The following is a 14,098-nucleotide window of genomic DNA, read 5'->3' as shown; positions in this document are numbered from 1 at the left end:
GCCACATCCCCAGCTCTTTTTAATATATTATTTAGACACAGAGTATGGCTGAGTTTCTTAAAGCCTCATTAAGTTGCTGAGGCTGGCTTTGAATTCACAATCCTCCTGCCTCAGCCTCCTGAGCCACTGGGATTACAGGTGTATACTACCATGCCCAGCCCTTACAAGTGAATTTTTAAATTCACTAGCCCTTCTTGAAATGTTTCCTACTAACAGACAACAGGGACTCCTATCCCATGTTTGTGGATTATGAGATTTTTCTATTGAATATACCAATTAACAAGATAACTTTTTTAAAAAAATTAGAAAAGTCAAAAACAAGGCGCACATCTAGTGATTTGCTTTTCCTTGTATAAATGAACTATCACTATGTCCTGGCTGCCAAATTCAGATACCAAATTGTGGGGTGATGAATTGTGCGGGGTTAGAAATGGTGACAGTGATCTGGAGAGAGGCTAGGTGGATCTTCCTGGACTCAGAGGACTGCAGACATTATGCAGATTGAGCCACTGGTGATCCTAACTGGTGGAGGTGTCAGGGGAGAAGGGCAGCTGGCATGGACTCCAGTCTGGAAAAGAGTATCCATCATTAACAGCAGAAGTGAGAGATAAGAGCAAGAGTCTTCAGCCACTGCAAGCAAAGCCCAAAGAGAATGAGAGTTTTCTCGGTTTCCCCCCAGGTGCAAAGAGTAGCATTAACAGCAGAAGGTCGATGCCTGTGCCTATTGCTGTCTTGTCTACAAATGCTCCAAACTAAACAGGAATAAAACCAGATACCATGCTTTTGAGGCCTTACACTATGCATATGCTTTATTTCCCTCATCTCATTCAGTCTTCTTAGGAGGGCAAATTACCCAACTTTTCCAAGATACCTGAGTGGTGGTAAATTAACTTGGTCAAGATCCCACATCTGGTGAATGGTAGAGTTGGAGTCAGAACCAGGTCTAGGTGACTTCAAGGTCATGCTCTTCTGTGTTATGATGCCTTGCCTACCAAAGTCTGTTTGACACAGTGACATGTGTTTAGCTCTTTGCAGCCTCTTAGTGTTATCCCACAGGATTCTCACAACAGTACTGTTAATGTGGGTGGAGCAGATGTTAATCTTGAGAGGACATGGGAACACAAACAACGGAGAGATTAAGTGGCCAGTCCAAGGTGACAAATTTAGCAAACAGTGGAGAGGGGTCACAGACCAAGGATTCTTCCTTTTCTTCTAATCCATAACATTTTTCATTTCATCCTGTAATTCCTGTAAAAGGCAAATCCCCAGTAACCCAAAGACCTACCATTTTGCCCACACAAAGGGCCTTTGTGTGGTAGTGGAAGCTATATATGGACTACCAACTGAAGAGGAAGAAGAATGACCTAGACTGAATGTAGTCAGGATGAAAATCCTGCCAGGACCTAGGATTAACCTCTCTCTCTAAATTATGCAAATGCGATCACCATAGAGGTGGATTTGCACCTGATCCTGAGTATGGCTTAAGTTACTTCATCTGATCATTTTCTGGGAAAATCTTGAGCCATACCTTATAAGTAACAAAGCCCCTGATGCCCATGATGAATTCCCCTTTAGCTTGAAGTACAACCATCAGGATGATAGAAGTGTTCTTCAATAATAAAACTGCAACCAATTTTTTTTCTGCTTGTTTGACCCAAAGTACTTTTTGATGGAATGCCTTTCCTTTAGGTTTGCTTAGAAGGAAAAAATAGAGCAGGATAGGTAAAAGTTACATGTTGCCAGTAATTTCCATATTAATACTAGGTAGCCAACCACTCTTGAGAGATGGTAGAAACTTTGAGGGTGGGGCAAAATGGTAGGTCTTTAGGTTACTGGGGGTATGCCTTTTACAAGAATTATGGGATCCCAGTCCTTTATTCTCATCATTTCCTCTCTCTCTCTCTCTCTTTTCCCCCAGTACTAGGAATAAATTCAGGGCCTCATGCCTGCCACACAAGCACTCTACCACTGAACTACATCCTCAGTCCATTTTGTTTTCTTTGCTCCCTGGCCATAAAATGAGTGATTCTGCTCTGCCATCCACTGCCTACCATGATATGCTGCCCTGCCACAGGCCCCAAAGCAACAGTGCCCACCAACCATAGACTAGAACCTCCACAACTGTGAGCCAAAGTACATCTCTCTTTACATGTCAGTTATCTCAGGTATTTGTTATAGCAACAGACAGCTAACTAACACACACCCCAAAACAAAAGGGCAATGTATAGCAACTCATTCTTATTTCAATGCTCCTAAGTCTTCAGGTTGAAATTGGTTCCGTTGATCAAAAGCAGGCTTTACTGAATAGCTCTGCTTCAGTCAGTGATTCAGCTGGTCTGAGGCCATGACAGCTCCATGGGTTCGGCTCAGGTCTAGTCCATGCATATGTATTCTGGAGCTGAGACTGAAGGGGAAGCTAAGAGCAAAGGACAAAAGGCCTTCCAGAAAGCAATTAAGTCAGGGTCGAATGTTTCAAATGCTGCCAGGCTGGGTCCCCAAGGATTCTGGGAAGGCTTGAGTCCCTTTCCCAGGGCTCTGAGGGGTCATAAACTAATTAAGATAAAAGTAACATGCAACAGTACCCAAACACCACCAACCTTCTGTTGGGGAGAGATGGAAGACAGAAGGGAATGCAACATCCCATACACGGATCCCAGGGCTGAATCTGGGCTTATGCAAATACTAAAATAGTGAGAATAAAAGACTACTCTGTCTTTTTTTGTTGTTGTTCTAAAATTCTAATTTACATGGAAGAAATCATGAGTGTCTTCCATGTAAAACAGATAGAACAAAAGATAATGAATAAAATATTGTCAATTTTGGGCCCAATTTCCAAACTGATTAAAATGACAGAGACAAAAATGAATGTTAGTGACTTTTTTCCATATTGAAATATTCTGCCATGATTATGTTTTGTTTTGCATAATGAAAGGAAAGTTCTTACTCTAGAGGTCTAAAGTTTATACTTGCATGATTCAAATATCAGCATTCATAATTTATGAACAGCTGATTTACACTACTTTATTTGAGTAGACAGAAAATGCTCTTCATTAAAAATAAATTCCTAACACATGAAAGTTTTATCTTCGTTTGTTTTTTTTTTCCATGTTGGATTCCTAATAGTTGTTGGCTAAATATTGCTGCAATGTCTAATTTTGAATTCTGATGTATTTTTATGTCTTTATCTTAAGCTCTGAATCTATGTTCTTATATCTGGGAATGTTATGACAGGTACCAAAAAAAAAAAAAACCTAAAATATAAAATAAGGCTTTTTGAGATGTCTAACAAGAAAACATGAAAATCTAATTATTATGGAAAAATCTCAGTATATTAAAATTCAATTCTGGTCCATGTTGAAAAACCTTGTTTGCTGATCTGAAGAGAAGTTATACCAGCCCAGTTCCTCATTGTTCACCTTCAGCTAAACCCAAACCTGTTCTTTGTCAGTTTTAACCACTTTGGATCCACAGTTCTGTTAGATTGCCATTCTGATTCCTCCCCTCTGAGACACTGTTTCCTTTCATATTTCCTAGTTTAGCCATCATAGACCTTAGGTATACACCTGCAGGCTTTGTAATGTGTTCTGATTTCCAAGAACATATGGACTGACCCAGTTTTAGACCACTGGAATGTTCCGTGTTTGCTAGGAGGGGACTCCAGGATCAGCAATACCATCATGGGGATTAGCTGAAAAAAAGAGCCAGTTGTAGGATTTAATCACCAGATTCAACTGGAGCATCTCTAATTTTATCTGTTTTATATAAGCCATATATATATATATATACATATATATATATATATATCTATATCTATNTATATATATATATATATATATATATATATATATCATTTGAAAACAGGGTTTTACCATTCTGAAATCTCTCCTAAAATGCATTGCCTTATAATCAGCTTAGAAAATAGGAGGGAGAGATAAATCTCCCTGAAACACTTTTGAAAGCATCCTAGGAAGGCTCAGTAGTTCTAGGTCAATTTGTATACACAGCTACCTCAAATCCAATGAATCATTTTCAGGAATTTTGTAAGAGGTAAACTGATACTGGCGAAATCACATCATTTGATCTTGCATTAGTATCTGCCCGTAGGCTCCTTCAGCATTCCTCTGGGCATCTTTACAAGCACCAATGGTACCTTACCTCCAATGGTCATGGGCTTTTCACCCAGCTAAAGGGAAGGATTCTGAAAATTACTTTTCTTCCCCTTATTTATATCCTTTGAGTCTTTGTGTGATTTTTGTAGTTATTTATTTATACACCTTGATGTTATTTGGAATCATACATAACAACTGTTCTTTAATATTATAGCACACAAAGCAAGGTGATAAGTAATAGTAACTTTATCCTTGAAGACTTTATATTTTCAAAGAGCTTTTATGTTGATTAATTCAATTAAAATTCACACACACTTTGGCATGACAGACAATGTTATGAAAGCAAGGGAAATGGTTAATTGTGATAAGACCTGGTTTTTAAGGCTAATGACTCCAAGAAGCAGCCACTCTACTTTTAACCATCAGTTGATTAGCATCTGCCATCACAGGCCAAAATGGTTCTAACTGCCCCAACTGTGAGATTAGCTGTGGGGTTCTAGTGTCCCTTTGTCTCTTGATTCTGATTCTCTCCACCCTTGGTCTTGGCTTGGCTTTGTGCTTTACGTTCCTGATCCCATTACTTACTTCTTTCTTGTTTCTTTGTCTACTTTACTCAGGATTCCAATCCTATTTCCATTTTTAGTAGAATTGAAGTTGCTCAGCTGTTCATTTCAGTGTAGAGCATAATAAAAATTAAAAATTAAAAAATAAACCAAAAAGATCAGTATACCCTCATCCTTCTTAAGGAAGATTTTAGAGAAACAGGAAATCAAATTAAACACCATTTCTTTTACTAATTGTCCTTTATCTACAGTGGAGCTGCCATAGCTAAGTTGGTTGAATCACTGAATTACCTATGACCTTTTCTGCTCATTAGAGTAAAATTAGCAGTTTGCTTACCAGAGAAATACTATCAGTTGTTAACTTCTTACTGTTTACCCTTCAGGTCCCAGCTTAAATACCATTTCCTTATAAAACTGACTTGCTTTAGTTGTTGCTATGGTTTTAATATGCTCCAAAATTCGTGTCTAAACTTAATGCCCTTTGTGGAGGTGAGGCCTTCTGAAAAAGTGGAGTCATGAGAGTGGAGTGGTTAGTGCTTTATAAAAAGACAGAAGAGAAATGAGCTTAGGCTTTTTTGCTTTTCATCTTTTCTGCCACATAAGGACACTTAGACATTGCCATCTATGGGAAATGAGTCTCATGTCAACTGCTTTCATATTGGACTTCCCAGACTTCAGAACGGTGAGAAATAAATACCAGTTGTTTTGTTATAGCAGAAAAAATGGACTAACACACACACATAACACTGCATGCTTTACTCCATCACATATTCTTCAGTTTTGAAAACCCATTCCTTTCTCAATAAACTCTAACTTCAAGGAGGGTAGAGAATGTCTTATTCATGCTCAGCATCCTTAGGTGCACCACAGAAGCCAGTACATCACAGGTCTAATAAAAATTTTGATCGGTATGAATAACCTCAGGGCACAGGAAAGCCACTGTGGATGCCAAGATCTGGCCAACTTTTCAGGGAATTTAATATCTAGCTGGGCATGCACGACATATAATACAAACACAGACAAGAATAAAAGAAGGGATAATCAAATAAGTGTTCAAAGAAGCTACATTTTTAGTGAAGTTTACAAGGAATAAAGGGGGTGAGGATGATAACTTAACATGGCCAATTTAAAAAAAAAAGTGATAATCAGAGAAATAGAGCAACTTATCTTAGTGGAGGGGGTCACTTTTACAGGGAAGATGGTGTAAGTCAAAGTGTAGATGCTCATGCCCTTATGGATTCCAGGGACACATCTGTACAGTTTTATTTTATTCTACAGGATACCAAGGACAATAGAGAATTTTCCTTTCTTTATTTCCTCCCCTGCTTCCCCACTGCAGATGTCATAGTAAAAGCAACTTTGGGAAATAGCCATGACAGTAGACATATGTAAAAAATGGAAAGTGAACAAATAGACTTTTGTAGTCATCCATGAGACAGGATGAGGGACACAGTAACTCAAGGGAGGAAGGAACAGGAGTAAAACCAATGGGATCTGATGCCAAACTCGATGAAGAGGATGCAGGAGAGGGACATGTCTTAGAGTACTCCCAGTCTTTGAAGGAAGGCAAAGAATAGTAGGGACATGTCAAAAGAGAGAGAAAGAAATCTGAGTGAGGTTAAGGCCATTGAGTCAGAAGTGACAACAGCAAGCCTCACAGGGGAGGCATCTCCCAGGCTTGGTTTGTAGAATACAGTGCTGAAGAGGATGGTTTGCAGGGACAGCTGCATACAGATATTTTGCCACTCTGAAGAACTAATAGAAGAAAATCTTCAGTTGGAGAAAAAAATTTAATGAATGAACTTTGCTTATAAATTTAAAGGACAATAATAAAAAATATTCAATTCTCTCATGGAGTTCCCAAAAGTTAATACTGACCTTTTGGTTCAAAATTCACATAACCTATCAGTGACTTCTAATCTTCATAAAAAATATCAAACATTACTATAGTTCTCGATGTTTTGACATTATTTCTAACTTAAGATGTTAAAGGTGAAAGTCAAAGATTAAACGTAATTAAAGTTTAAACCAAGTACATCTCCAAGGTCAATAAGCACACAAGTTTCATACCACCATTTGTTATAAAAGGAGGGATTCTTAAAAGATATGAACTTTTGTAGCATGAGCAACTCGGAACAAAAAGAAAAATTGGCTTGGCTTTGAGAACTGAAGATCTGAGCAGGAAGTGGGCCAAACTAGCTGCAAAACGTCTGCACTGTAAAAATAATTCTGCAACTTCTTCCAATGGTGCTGCCTTCAAGTTGTCTAGAATGCATAGCTCCGTGAGATATTGGGGAGGTTTTTAGTTTGGATGTGCTGCAGATTCTTTAAGAGACTAATGAATAGTGAGCAAGGACAGGGCCAGCTATGAAGTTGCTCCAATTTTTATTGATGAAATGTTGACCCTTCTAAGGATGCACCCGTGGCAGGGATGAGACTGCAGGTTGAAACCAGTCTGCCGATTGATTCCCACCTCATTAGGCTCCCATCTGATTTTAGCATATTGGCACTGAACACTGATGCAGGCCTTTGTCCAACACAGGAAGCCCTCCTGACACTTGGCGATAGGTGTTGGGAGCCACACAGAAAGCCAGGAGACTGACCAGATGGTAGCTCTCTCTTGGACTTCTTCAGAGATTTATGTTCCCTATGAAGCAGAGGGAATTGGGCAAGTCCTCCAAGCACATGCCCCACCCCCGCCCCTTTTTTATACTTTCATCATATGAAGAAGTCTGGGCTAGTCTTTTGGCAGCCTCAGTAATTTGGCAGGCTGGTAGTCTTGGCAAAGTCAACCTCACAGACTCAGGGGCCTTTCAGACTGCAAAGCAATTCTTGAAGTTCACAAAGTTGCTAGTGAAGGGGACAGAAAAAAGAAGTGATCCATCGCAGTCACCTAAAGTCATTCTGAAAATATGACCAGCTCTGCCAAGACATAGAGCAAAACGACGTATGTAACAGACATTCCAGTAGGGAACTTATGGTGAAAAATTTTTAAATCCATGAATCTTGATTGGGCATTATACAATCTTTTATATATTGATGGCCAAACATTTCCCAGGGTCAGCCCTGACTGCAAAGGCGTTCATAAGGCAAGAAGAAACCTTCATTTTCATTTTATAATTATTATTATTTTTTCATATTTTCTTTAAAAGAAAGGAAATAAGAACACTTAGAGATTCCAATCTTCCACTCCTCAACACCTTCAACTGACTTTAAAAAACAATTTATTGAGATATAACTGATGTACCATAGAGTTCACCAATTTAACCCATAGTTTTGGGCACATTACATTATTAACTTATTCAAAATATCGTGAAACTTAATTTTCCATTTGAACTGTTTTTAAAAATACCATCCAGTGGCTTTAATTATATGCACAGGGTCATCCAACCTTTACCTCTATTTCCAAAATGTTTTCTTCACACACCCCCAAAAGCTCTGTAACTATTAAGCGATAACTCTTCATCGTCCCCTCCCATTATCCCTGAAACATATTCTAATCTATCTCTACGAAATTGCCAATTTTAGTGTCTTCCTGTAAGCAGAATCATATAATTTGTCTTTCTGTGTCTGACATAGTTCATGTAGTACCATGTGTTCTAGGTTCATCCACATTGTGACATGTGTAAGAACTTTGCTTATTTTTGTGACCCAATTATATTACATCATATGGATACACTACATTTGTTTTCTCAATTATCTGGAGATAGACACTTGGGTTATTTCCCCACTTTTGGCTATTGTGTTCAATTGCCTTTTGTGTGCCTTTCAAAGGGAAGAGAGTGTGCCTGGATGTAGGTTGAAATCAGATGCACTTAACAACAGTCAACGTCCTAAGGTTAGGCATCCAATTATGGACCTCCCCATGCCCAGAATCAGTAAATATTGCTTGAAATGATTTGCATATGTGTAAAATAAAGGACAGAACCACTGAACACTTACTAGCATATCTATTTGGGAAAAGGTAACGTGGCTCTCCTAAGTATAAATCACACCCGAATAATTGAACAGACTTCTTTGAGGTGATATGTATTTACACATGGAAAAACAGACAATGAGAATATGGCTTGTTTAACTTTCAAAATGTCTTAGAGAAAGTTCTACACTAAGGGTATTATGTTTTAATTAAATCACCACAGAATTGGAAATATGAGCAAACTGTTTTACTATTATAGAAAATTGACATTTCATTCAATGAATATTTATTATGTGCTTAGTTAGGAACTAGGGAAAACACAAAGACATACTTTCTGCATTTGCCCAAATCCACAATCTGGGTGGAATGGAAGCTCAAAGAACAAAACAAAATGTGCAGGACATAAAGGGTCACAAGAAAAAAAAATGCAAAAAAAATTCTTTAGAGGATCAGGTGTAAGACTAATCCTATTTTAAATATATTTTAAATAAACTGGTGGAGAACCACTATAGGGAAATCTTCAAATATATACACATTCCACTCAATTCCTGCAGGAAGGAAAAAGGTGAATTTATACTTTGCAAATGAAAAATAATAGTAACAAAACATTTGATACTTATCATTCAGTGTGGAAAAGACAAATAAAGCAATCCAAATCCATCCTAAAACTGAGTTTTCAGTTTAATTATGTTCTATCAAATATGACCAAGAATAAGTATGTGCACATTTTGTACACACCTAAATCATTATGGTAGGTTCACATCTTTATTTATGATACAAGACAAAAAGCAATGTCACAAGATAATAATAGGAAGACTATTTGGAAAAAAACTAGATTATTCTCTTAACCTAATCATAACATTAGAACAATCATACCTAGTCCTATGATTATGTGTTTTAAATTATAGAATTATGGGATATATTTTATTCTGCATTATCACAAGGTCCATTTCTGTGATTATATCAATCATGTCAGAAATAACCTTTTATGGGAAACAATCCCTAAACTTACATTTTATGCAAGAATTAGACAATATAGTGGCATGAACTGTTAAAAATTCTAGGTTTAAATATGCTCACATATTTTCATGTGAATTATCAGAAAAGTATGTCACAATTACCAGGAGAAAGGATAGAAGTAATTGTTTAGTTTTTAGCACATTATTTTCCACATCAACAACTTTTAAGTTGTTGTTACCATGCAGTAAAGTCTAAATACCTAATTGTAGAAATGGTAAGTACACGTAATATAAAAACAAATTAAAGGAGAACTTAAAATGTGTCAGAACCTTCCAATAATGCCACATTTATAAAATTTAGCACACATAATGCACCTTGATCTAAATGAGAAATGAGGCTTACCTTCATGCTCACCCTCATTTTTCTGCTGACTTAATAGGTCTGTATTTAATGGATGAAATATGATTGAGTTGAAAAACATTTAGAGAAGAACGTGATCAAAGTAGTGGAGGGAAATGTCCATGAAGATAAATTCAAAAGTTTAGAACTGCAGTCGGAAAGGTAAAGACAGTGAGGCTATTTCCAGTGCTGTTAAAAATTGTGAAAGGAGGCCATGCTCAATGGCACATGCCTGTAGTCCCAGTGGCTCAGGAGGCTGAGGTAGGAGGCTAACAACTTCAACATCAGCCTTAGCAACTTAGTGAGGTCCTAAGTAGCTTGGCGATACCCTGTATCAAAAAAAAAAAAAAAAAAAAAAAAAGAGTTGGGGATGTGGCTCAATTGTTAAGCACCTTTGGGTTAAATTCCTGGTACCAAAAAAAAAAAAAAAATTGTGAAAAGAGAAACTTGGAAAGAGCTAGTTAATCAGTCCTGGAATACTTGAATAGAGAGAAAGTCTCTCCAGTACTTAATGAGAATTTTAAGATAAGCATTTGGGATTTGGGATGCAGTTCTTCATGGTACCAGGTGAACTGGTATTAGAGTTTAAATATGAATGGAGAAATAAAGTCATTTAAATATTAAAGTTACAAATGGACAAGTTATGCTAGGAGAAGACAACTGTTAGATTTCAAGACTTACCTCGTCTATACAGATGTCCATGCAGGAAACACATCTTCTAGAAAGGTACCTGGATACCTGCATGTTAGCATGCTGAGTTAGATAAAGGACAATCAGCTTAATTTGTTCTTGTGATTCTTCACACTTGTGTTTAAGACAAGCCTCGGAAGTGATACTTGAAAATGACCTAAAGAGAAATTAGGTAGAACGGCTACCAAAAAAAGATCAGGACTTCTTTATCTCCCAGAGCCTAGCACCACTCTTAATAGTGACCACACAAAGGTACTAACCCACATTCTCTCTAATCCTTCACTCCAAGAGAACAGCTGAACAAATCTATCCATTTTAGGGAGGAAATTAGAAAAAGATTCTGAACCCTAAAGATTCTGAAAACATGTATATGACATCATCATTCTTTTAAAGTTGCTAGAAAATAAAGTGTTGTTTTTTTTTTCTCTCAAGAGTTTTTTCTGGAAAGAAAATTGTTGATGAATGTTGTCATTTGTATTTATTACTAAAGCATCTGCCATAGTCATAATATTTATACAATTATTTCATCATTTAGCTTGTATGTGAAATGAGTTGGCCTGTAGATTTCACTATGTTTATTTTCTCCTTTTTTCCCCCAAAGTTACAGCTAAATCTGAATTGAAGAAGTGTGGATTTGATAAAGATCAGTTAATTTGTACTCATCATCGTCTTTGGCAAAAACATATTAGGAAACCATCAGTTTATACATAATCTGGATCAAGATTTACCTGATTTCATTAAAGTTCAAATAATTAAATCTTAAACAGGGAATAAACCAGGATTCTCTCAGGATAATACACAAATTAGATCAGTAAAATACAGATAGTGCTTTACTTTATCAGGGAGTCATCTTTGATTCTAAAATATTCCAGCTGGATCTAGAAGGATAAATAGAAGACTCTAGGAAGTTAGTGATAAAGTAACGGCTGACTGAATTTGATTCAGAAACAATCGCCCTTTATCTGCTTAGTTACAAGTGCACTATGTGCCAGCAATTATATAACTAGGAGCAGAAATCATTCTTCCCTCTGGTAAGAAAATTTAAAAGTAAAATCCATGTCTCTCTTTCCTGAGTTCAACAGTCAAATACCTCTGGAAATAATATATTGGTGAAAAATGCTAAATATGCTTCAGTTGAAGTGCTCTATCACAAAAGCACCAATTCGAGATCCATTATTCTATAATGTAACATCTGAATCAAGTGGGCACATTGTCTTCTCACAGATCATATGCCAGAGCCATAGGAAACATACAATGACCTGAACTACAGGCCCCTTTCCCCCTGTTCCTGACATATACAGTAGTAGATACATCAATTCCATGTCCTCTAAAGAGTTCTTGAAGGAAGTTATGTAGCTAAGGCTGTAGCATTAAGGACCCCAAAGACTTTGATGAAAATTTATTATTTTACAATCAAATCATCATGATGTTCTTGAAATGTGGGCTGGGGTTGTGGTTCAGTGGTAGAGTGCTTGCATCGCATATGTGAGACACTGGGTTCAATTCTCAGCACCATAAATAAATAAATAAATAAAATAACAGCCCATGGATGACTAAAAATATATTTAAAAAAAGAAAGAAATACCTACTATTGAGCACTTCCACATAACTTGCTGTGTTCTTTTTCCTTTTTCATCTAAATGTCCTGAAATTGGGCAGATCAGTAAATGTCTTTCTAAATTGTCCTATTTCTCTCCAAGCAATGAAATAGAAGATACCATCAGAAGCCTACCAACAAAGAAAAGCCCAGGACCAGATGGATACAGGGCCAAATTCTATAAGACATTTAAAGAATAACTAATATCAAGACTCTTCAATTTATTTCCAGAAATAGAAAAAGAGGGAGCAATTCCAAACTCATTCTATGAGGCCAATATCACCCTGATTCCAAAACCAGGCAAAGACATATCAAAGAAAGAAAACTTCAGACAAATATCTCTAATGAACATAGATGCAAAAATTCTCAATAAAATTCTGGCAAATTGAATACAAAAACATATCAAAAAAAGTAGCAAAGTAGCAGGATACAAAATCAAGACCTATAAATCAAATGTATTTCTGTTTATCAGTGACAAATCCTCAGAAAGGGAAATGAGGAAAAGTACCCCATTTACAACAGCCTCAAAATACATACATACATACATACATACATACATACATACACACTTGAGAATCAATCTAACAAAAGAGGTGAAATACCTCCACAATAAAAACCACAGAACTCCAAAGGAAAAAATTAAAGAAGACCTTAGAAGATGGAAAGATCTACCTTGCTCTTGGATAGGCAGAATTAATATTACCAAAATGACCAAACTACCAAAAGCACTGTATAGATTTAATGCAATTCAGATAGATCAAAATCCCATTGGGATTCCTCATAGAAATAGAAAAAGCAGTCATGAAATTCATCTGGAAAAATAAGAGACCCAGAATAGCTAAAGCAATCCTTAGCAAGAAGAGTGAAGCAGCTGGCATCACAAAATGACCTTAAACTATACTACAGAGCAATAGTAACAGAAACAGCATGGTACTGGCACCAAAATAGACTGGTAGGCCAATGGTACAGAATAGAGGACACAGAGACTAACCCACATAACTACAGTTATCTTATATTAGACAAAGGCACCAAAAACATACATTGGAGAAAAGATAGCCTCTTCAACAAATGGTGCTGGAAAAATGGGAAATCCTTATGCAACAAAATGAAATTAAACCCCTATCTCTCATCAGGCACAAAACTCAACTCAAAGTGGATCAAGGACTTAGGAATTCAACCAGATACCCTGTGTTTAATAGAAGAAAAAGTAGGCCCAAATCTCCATCATATTGGATTAGGCCCCAACTTCCTTAATAAGACTCCTGTAGCACAAGAATTAAAATCAAGAATAAATAAATGGGATGGTTTCAAACTAAAAAGCTTCTTCTCAGCAAAAGAAACAATAAGTGAGGTGAATAGAGAGCCCACAGCTTGGGAGCACATTTTTACTACTTGTACATCAGATAGAGCACTAATCTCTAGGGTATATAAAGAAATCAAAAAGACAAATACACACACACACACACACACACACACACAGCCCAATCAATAAATGGGCGAAAGAACTGAACAGATACTTCTCAGAAGAAGATATACAACCAATCAACAAATATATGAAAAAAATATTCACCAACTCTAGAAATTAGAGAAATGCAAATCAAAACTACTCTAAGATTTCATCTCACTCCAATCAGAATGGCAGCTATTAAGAACACAACAATAAGTGTTGGTGAGGATTTGGGGGAAAAGGCACATTCATACACTGCCTATGGGACTGCAAAATGGTGCAGCCAATATGGTAAGCAGTATGGAGATTCCTTGGAAAACTGGGAATGGAACCACCTTTTGACCTAGCTATCCCATACCTAAAAGACTTAAAAACAACACTATAGGGACTCAGCCACATCAATGTTTATAGCAGTAC

Source organism: Marmota marmota, unplaced genomic scaffold, assembly GCF_001458135.2.
Source record: "Marmota marmota marmota unplaced genomic scaffold, marMar, whole genome shotgun sequence".
NCBI classification, from domain to species: domain Eukaryota; kingdom Metazoa; phylum Chordata; class Mammalia; order Rodentia; family Sciuridae; genus Marmota; species Marmota marmota.
This window is presented reverse-complemented; position numbering follows the sequence as displayed.